Source organism: Tasmannia lanceolata, unplaced genomic scaffold, assembly GCF_043159265.1.
Source record: "Tasmannia lanceolata isolate RefF3 unplaced genomic scaffold, GAP_Taslan_0.1 ptg000018l, whole genome shotgun sequence".
Lineage (NCBI taxonomy): Eukaryota > Viridiplantae > Streptophyta > Magnoliopsida > Canellales > Winteraceae > Tasmannia > Tasmannia lanceolata.
In genome coordinates this window covers 46,877,726-46,887,307 of record NW_027518695.1, presented here as the reverse complement: position 1 = coordinate 46,887,307, position 9,582 = coordinate 46,877,726, and positions in this window count along the sequence as shown.

Below are 9,582 nucleotides of genomic sequence, written 5' to 3'. Positions count from 1 at the left end.
GATATGACACTAAGGTCCTAGGCTATGGGCTTTTTGTCTATACAAAAAAAATTGATAAATGATACGAAAATAAGAGCACAAGACAAGCCAAATCTAACATATATGGAGCAATCATGCTCCAAATGAGTGTACTTAAATCCCACTAGGCAACCCAAGAGGAGGGTGAATTGGGTGTCTTTAAAAAAATTTATCCTCTTTAAAAACTTTTGTAAGATTAGTTTCAAAATCTTAAATGAATATCCTCTCTTAGACCTTTTGTCAAACACTTGTTAGATGGCTTTTGAAAACCCTAGTTGATTATTCCATTTTTAATCTTTCTATGAAAATACTTGGTGGTTGATTAAAGATTGTAAATCCCACAACAAGGTAAAGGAATTAGATGAATGGTTTCTTTTAGGCCTTTTATCAAACACTTGGTGGAAGGCTCATGCAAAATTAATTAACAAGATTAAATGGGCTAATTAGCAAGATACTAGATAAGCAAGTTAATTACCATTGCTAACTACTCACTCAATTCTAAGTGTATAAATGCAAGCACAAATAAGAGGGAGGGTGAGAGAGATAAATACCACACAAGAGACGCGAAGATTTATAGTGGTTTGGTCTTAACCCCAAGACCTACTCCACTATCTTCCAAGGTACTTAAATACGGCGTTCCTTTCGCCTTATACAATTCGAGCGTCCAAGCTCCAAGGGTCCTAATTACGGCGCCCTTTGTTGCCAAGTTTACAATGAAGAAGAAGATTGAAGCACACTCTTTAGCCTCTTGAAGGCTTGATACAATGTAAAGCTCACAAGAGTCTCTCAAAGATAATTACAAAGATAAGCCTAGGTCTAATCCCTTTAGATATTCCCAAATTAAGGCACAAGGGTGTTTTCCACTCTCTAATATGTTTACAACAAGTTTAGGAATGAGAGATATTAGTTCACATGATTAGGGAACCTATATATATAGAGAGAAAACCCAAAACTAGCCGTTACAAGGGCATTTCTGTAATTCTGGGCAACTTCCCAAAGGATCTATTTCAGGGCATTTTTGGCATTTTCCAGATTTCAGACTCGATTTTGTAAAATTCATATCTCACTCGTTTCCCATCGGATTTCGACATTCTTATACACGATTTGAATAGAAATGATGAGCTCTTTCTGTTAAAAATATTTTCAAAAATATTTAAAAATGTTTAGGATTCGTTATGATAGGATTTATGTCATGATCTCAAAATTCAAGTGCTAAGTGTGTCGATTAGAATCTTTTGCAATTCTAAGCTATTTTTGGCATTAGTGCTTTGGTCCACGGGTCTTTTTCTTATATTCTAATATTGTTTGGGACCTTATTAGTGACTTGATTATGCCTCAACAAGGGATACCTAAGTGGGATTAAATTATACAATCTAACACAAGACTCATTACGTACATCTTCAACTTTAAAGCTCATCTTCAAGTCTTGGTCTCTTGCATGGATCACTCCTTCAAGTTGGTTCAAGCTGCTTGACAAGTTGTTGATCTCCAAGCTTTGGCCTTCATCGATCTTTCTTTGTTTGTTCAATGCTTTTAGATGACTAATGTTGAGCTTCTCCTTGGTTGATCCTCCAAGGTATGATTGATCTTTTGTATGCTCTAGCTCCTTTGACACGTGTTTGGTTCATCTTCAAGCACAGGCCATCAATGGTGTGTGCTAGCATGGATTAACCTGTGAATTTTCTGTCCATAGCACAACACTCAAGGCAAACAATTAGTCCATAAAAGACTAATCAATTTGCTTTTGTTAATCATCAAAATAAGATGATTGAATGAACCCATGGGGAATCCTTGGGCTAACATGTACTTATAATATGATAAATGATATACACATTAAACATCATATGATAAGCCCCTAAGGACAAGATTTAACTCTAAGCTCCCCCTTTGAAAATGACTCATACAATGTATGACTCCAAAGGGTTGTCCACAAATAGACTTTAAGGGATTTTGGATATATTTACCAAAAGATAACACATTAGACTCAATCCTTGGGCTACAATGACACCGACACTTAAGTGTCGGTTTATACCCACCGACACTTAAGTGTCGGTTTATCATGATTAAATGATTGCCAAAGTGTAGCTCCGCATGATAACAAGCATAGCACAAAAGATATGAAAGTTTTGGCTCATGCTTCCTCTAAGTGTGATATCATATTCTACAATTCAAATATACTTTCCTAAATATGTAACATACAAGCAAGCCAGGGAGATCACACAAATACATATATCTATATTTCAAAATTCATATTAGTTATGAGAGGATATCCAATATAAGCTTTTGGAACTCATACACATATAACTCATCAAAAACTTCATATTACATATAGTGATAATCATTTAGCACATAATAGGAAAGTCTTGTGGGTATGAAGGACATCTAGGTGCATGAAAATAGACATGTTTTCTCACCGAAGTCATAAAAGATGTCTTAGAAGTGATCATTTTCCTAGACATGGCATTTAATTTCTTAGTTTTGCTAGAAATGATATATAAATGCCAAATAATCTAGCAAAAGCCAATTTTGTCCAAACGAGAGTTCAAGTATGAAGGATGAATACTTATGAGTTTAACATGAACTCATGAACAATGGTGAGGTTGATAATCATTTAAGCAATAGATATGGTTTTCACATTAAGTTCTGTATTGTGTCTTGTCATGTGGATTAATACTAAGTGCAAGGTGGTATAAGTTATAGTGTGTGCACTTAGCCAAAATACATATAGATACATACCAATAAAGCAATATAAGTCTATTGTATCTATACTATATTTTCTAATGATGTCATCATTAGGCTCAACCTAGATACATAGAGATAGTTTAAGATGTACACATGTATCTAGAAATATACTTTCTAATTATTTTCACATTGAAGCTCAAATATAAACTAGATATCAAAATGGGATATCAAGAGAACTTTTCCAATAGATATTGCCATTATGTACATCATGTCAAAGTCTCATTGTACATAAGTTTAAGCATATAGACTTTGAATATTTTCAAAATGATATTCATCAATTAAGCTCATATACATATAGATACATGAGAATCAATCAAAGATAAGCTCATGGTATCTATACTACATTTTTCAAACGATTTTCAAATTAAAACACATACTACTAAATCTAAGATAAGCAAGATATATTCATGTTGGGGGTTTTAGAACCCAAATCATCTTGGGTCCTTCAAGGTTATCAGCAACATCAAGTTCATCTTTTCTAACCCAAATATACTTAGATGTTTTTTATTTCTTAACATTACATGCAAATCTTAAGTGTCCTACTCTACCACAATAGTGACAAGTAAGAACAAATGAGCTAGAACTAGCATGTATGTGAGAGGAATACTTCAAAATTTTGTTCTTGGAGGAAGCTTCTCCTTTAGAAAATGGTTGGTATCCAAGACCAACTTTTTCTAGAGAACTAAGCTTATTCTCAAGAATTTCATCTAATTTGTTCTTTCTATATGAAAACTTTCTAAAAGATATATTTGCTTCCTTCCATTTCAAATCAAGTTTTTCATTTTCCTCTTTCAAATTTTTGTTTTCCAAAATTAGTTTATCAACTTCTTCATTTAAACCTTTGTTTTCAAAATCAATTTTTCACTTGTTTTGACTTGCACATCAAGTTCCTTTTTCAAATAACCAAAATCTCTAGTTATCTCTTGCAAAGATTGTTTCATTATTTTGTTTTTAGCAGTTTGTAAATCTAAGTTTTCATGAAGTTTTTCACAAGCAACAATCAATTCATCATGAGAGAATTCATGACAAATATCATCAAGATCATTTACCTCGAAAATGGAGATGTCATTTGTCACCTCGACAAGTCCCATGAAACAAAGGTCATCTTCATCTTTTTCATTTGATTCATTTTCGAATGAAGAACTCCCTTCATCCCAAGTCGCCGCACACAAAGCCTTCTTGCCGCTTCTTCTATTCTTCTTGTTTTTGTCATTGTTGTTGTTGAGTGGGCAATTTGGCCTTATGTGTCCAACCTTCTTGCAATTGTAGCATCTTATATCCTCTTAGCTTGAAGGTGTATTTCTTCCTTTGCTTGAATTGCCTCCTGTGGACCCCGATCCGGGAACGGCGGTGAGGGAACGAGTCCCTACCACCCTCTGGATCATCCACGTGTGAAGGAGAGCTCTACCAAGGAACTCTCAAAACGGATGCCACTCTCATAGCATAGCACGAGTGGCGATATAAAAAGAAAGAGATATGTCTCGATCAGGAGCCAAGGCTCGAAACCAAGACATACCTGAAATAAACTCAGAGCCGCCATCCATGGATATGCCATGAAACCCTAAAATCAAATCCTCTGTGCAATGGATAACCAGAAATATAAATGGGTTCGTGCCTGGTTACAAATGGGGAAGGTCTGAGAGCACCCCCAATTCGTCCGAGTGCAAGCACTTGGTCTCTTATGCCATTTTTATTAACTCCAAAGAAGTTTGGGTAAAAATCATGTGAAATGGGAACAATCCTCAGGAGTCGTCTACCTAAGCATGCATTTCCTGAGGATAAAGATAATAAGCACACATAAAATAAAATGAAAGATGTGTCACCTAAGCATAGCTAGGTTATGAGTGACATGCCTAATGGGTGTCTAAGTTCTGATGTGCAAACACATGCAAAGCTATAGCTAAAGGTATAATATCAGTACAAGAAAGTAAGAAAACACATCAAAACATAAAACACAAATCAATCCTATATATATGACAGGAAAGAACAAATCCTAACTCTAATGCGACCTGACTCGGACCAAGATGGCCGTCCATCCCAGCTGCTCTACGTATCCCGGCCTCGGGAAGAATCGGAGTCAACGTAGTTCGATGAGCTATTCTAAACTACAATGCCTAACCATCTAGAACCGGTATCCTAGACTCGATCCACTAGACTCGACTGATTTTTAAATATTTTTGTACGATTGCTTAAATTCAAGTGAATTGTAAATTTTCAGGACTCTCTATATGCCCTAACTAATGCAAGTTGGTTAGCCTTAAGCTAATGCAGGTCGTTCCTACATCTTATATAACTAGGCTGTGCAACCTAAGGAAAAACATGGGCTGACTATATGCTTCCTAGTCTAGCCACCGGTTTGACTAAATGTCTAACCGATCGACTCGAGGCCTCCTAACTCTAGGGACACTCACACGACTGAACACACCATATCAATACAAATAGGACAGACTCCTAACTTTAAAACAACCCAAATAACTAGGACAGACTCCTAACTCTAGGGGAAGATCTTTTTGAATAAGGTTTTGAAGAAGCTTTGTATTTTTTTTATAAGGTTTGACAAATTTATTTTTAAAGGTTTGGCTGGACCTGGGATGTAAATCCCAAGCTGCACTACGTACCTCGTGGAAGAGGATCAAGCCAACGTAGTTCGGAACGAACTCTCCTAATTACTACTTCTAAAACACTCAACATTTTAGATTTCTTTTGGGGTTTTTAAATGTTTTTTATATTTTAAATTTCTAATGTTTTTGAGTTTTAAATGTATTCACTGTTTTTGGGTTTTAAAGCTTTTCAAATGTTTTTGGATTTCGAATTTCTGATGTTTTTTAGATTTTTAATTTTTGATTTCACCCTTTTGGTCAAAGACCTAAGGGAAAATGCAAAGCAACACCCTAGGGTTAAACCCTAGGGCTAACAGGGGAAACCCCTAAACCAAATAAGCTAACTATCAAGAATGACGAAATGATCTAAGATCCAAAAGGCTAAGCTCTAATGAGACTGGACAAGTCCCAAACAAATAAAAGCGACGACAACATTAAGGAGAAGCTCCTAAAAACAATTAAAGGGACGGGGAAATGAGTCAAAGAAACTCTAATACCGCTATCAAAGGACGAGCGAGTCAAAAACTCTAATAAGGACAAATGAGTCAAAGACTCCCTAATAAGCACAAACGAATCAAAGACTCTCCAATAAAACAACTAAAGAAAATAATGGAGTCAAAGACCTCCTAAAACGACAAATGAGTCAAAGACTCCCTAATAGTACCAACTAAAAGATGAGTGAGTCAAAGACTATCTAATAAAATCACCTAAAAGGAGAGTGCTAACGAGACTAAGTAAGTCTCCTAAGAAAGGCTCCTAGTATTTCCATCATTGTCCTGGCAATGATTAAAGACAAAGGCAACTAATAGACCAAATTGGTCTCCAACTAGCAAGGGTACAAATTGGGATACAACTTAAGAAGGGTTCTATCAACGAGGCAAGACCCGCCTTCTACGGGTAAGCTTTCTAATATGACCAAGGCTTGCCTCCGAGGGAGGAGCGCCTTAAGAGACAAAGTACGTCTTCCTAAAAATGGTAGGCTCCAGCTAGCACTATCCTTGCCCATGCCAATGAAGGAAGGGTTCTAATTTTTACCGGCGCCCAAAAACTAGTAAAGTCTACTATATAAAGGAGGGAAGCTCTACTCGGACTGAGCAAGTCCCCTAAGGATGGGCTTGGGCTAGCGCCTTCATCGCCCAAACAAATTTTAAAATTTCAATGGTAAAGAATATTTGCAAAACAAAAGAAATAATGTGAATCACAAAGAGGAGCTACAGATACTTACACTATAGTATTCTCACAACAACATCACACTTGTCTTGCTACATCTTAATCAGTTCAGATATCAACTTAATCAGAAATATATTGCATTTGAAACCATTATCAAAAGAAAGTGAAACTTATTTAGAAAAGTGCAAAGTAATAGAGGCATACCATAAACTTATGGTAGTACAAATACTGTGTTAACTGTCAACACAGTATAAGACCAAAAGGATATAAAGACAATGCTAAAAGGAATATACAAATCCTGCAAATGAACATGCATAGCTCAATGAACTCAAACAGATGTGCCCAACTAGATCGTTTAGTGCCACTTTAAACGGCTTAAGTAATGACTACTCATGGCAACATTCATATCCATAAATCAAAATATTCTTAGAGTTATTACACCATTTCAAATAATATGAAATTAGTGTACTGGATATTCTCAAATCAACCAGGTAGCGCTGACATCATTCTTGAGTGAACTGTAATAAGCAAGGAAACCTTCCTAAAAAGTATTCTCATCATGCTTTGAGGATTACTATGCTATAATTCAAAGGCCAAGATCACTCAATAAATTACAAAGAAGAACAATTATCACGGAAATTCATATTTCTCTATATGATGGAGAAGTACCATGAACAACCTCTATATGCATAAGCGACACGAAAGGAAAAAGGGCATTACATACAGTTCTTAGAAGCACTGTTTTGATAACCACTTAGGGTCTATTTCTAAGACCCCTCTACAAGGATTACAATGTATAAATAGGGTTCGAACAGTAGTAATGCATTTGGTGGGTAAACCAACGAATGCAATAAACTGTCTTCATTCTTTACAGATCCAAGAAATGACATATTTGAAAGTGAATACTCCTTGATCTTTAACATCATTTGGACCTTTGCTACTATTAAAACATGATAGCGCCAGGCTTAAATAAACCAAAACATTACAATAGCAACAGATGACCATACTCATTTAGATAATATAGGGTAACTATCACATGCAATACATCTATAGGATTTCGGTCATGAATGAATATAAATTTGGACCATGCCATCAGCTACTGCAATTAGAAATCATTGTTTCTTTTGAAGAAATTCAAACAGGAACTCAACAAAACAGGAAATGATTTCGTGTAATACAGGGGCTGATATGTGACAGGATTAGTACTAAAACTGGGGACAGATTCAAGGACTGAACGATGCCAAAATTGGGACAGGTTCAGGGGTTGAACTGGGCTAAATATTGGGACAGATTCAAGGGCTGACTTATGTTTGAAAATGTGCGCAACGTGAGGGCTGACTCATGGATAGAATTGGGCTTAATAATGTGCATAAAACAGGGTTGAAATGAGGGCTGATTTTAATGCCAAAACAAGGCATATTTTGTGGACAGAATCTGTGAGCCAAATAGGGGCAGATCTGTGTGCAGAAACTGAGTGAAATCTGTGCCAAAACAGGGCAGATTTTATGGACAAAAACTTGGGACCAAAAGGGGCAGATTTGAGTGCATAAATGGGGCAAGTTTGTGCTTAAAACAGGGACATAATTGTGCTTAAACCTGTGCTAAAAACAAAGGGTGAAATGTGCTAAAACAATGAGTATATCTATGGGCTGAAATGTGCTAGCAGGGAGCATATTCATGGGTTAACATGCTAGTAGCAGGGCTGATTTGTGGGTTCAAAATGTGCATGAAACAGGAACATACAATTCCACCATGGAAAAGATATTATCACAGCTATATAATAACAGTTGCAGTAACCCATTTCGCCTTTTTACTATTATTGCAACTAACCATAGCTACTACGGTTCCCCCAAGATTCATTAGAAAAAAGCTAAGCCAGGGGCTGCACAATTTCAAATAACTTGATTAAAACTGTATTGGAAAGCAGTAGTAACAATACTATGTTTGAATATTCTCACCTCCAACTATATTATCCATACAAGCTATCAAAATGCGGTCGAGTTAGATAAGGAAAACATCATGAATACAACTACACTTGATATTAATACTCTCCACATGCTTAAATTGATAAGCATAAACAAAGATTCAGCTATGATTACCAAGACAGAACTACATTATCCTCATGAAATCATTACAAAATGACAATGCCAACCCCTCTTTTGAATTAAAGCTATTGCATAATAATGTAAATCTCCTTTGCCACTCAGACACTAGGAAAAACAAAATCAAATACACATAAAACTGCTTGATTAAAACATGACAAATTGAATCCAAATGCAAACATGACCAACGCTAGAACAAGTACTAAAACTGCAGATTATTTGGACTCCCAAACCAAATGACTATTGTTTGTAACAAACAGAGGTGATCTATCAGTACAGAGATTATTTCATTCACAATTAGTACCAACTTCATCATCAAACAAGAAGAAGAAATATCGGCAAAGAAAATCCCAGCAATTCAAGCTTATTGATATATGATTTAAAGTGAGAAAATCATACAAAATTTAAAAGAAAGTCTTACCTAAATTGTTCCAAATGAAATAAAAAAAAATCAATGGCTCTATCTTCTCTTCTTTGATTTTCTCTCTTCAAAATAGCACCTGATCTTTAATGCTTAGCCATATGAACAAATTTCAAGAGTGAGACGGGATCTGAAGCTTTAAAGCTTGGACCGGGTGAAATAAACAAAACCTCAAGGTATAGAAAATCAATCCAAAGGTTATAGCAAATCAAATCTCTAGGTTAGGGATAATAGCACGGAATCCTATTAGAAATTGACCGGATCTCCGGCATAAAACGATCGGAGAAAAGGAAATGAGAGTTAGAGTTTAAAGAGGTTTTCTCTCAAGGTTTTAATTAGCATAGATGTAGGAGAACTGAGCCAGATTACGAGATCCACATCAAACAACCAGAGACTAACCAAATTCCGGTCAGATCTGCCGGAGAAAAATAGAATAGATCTGAGAAGAGGAGTTGAGGAAGAGCTTGGGAATTTGCTTTTCTAGATCCAAATCTACTTTCTCCCTCCTAATCTCTCTCAGATCTTTCAA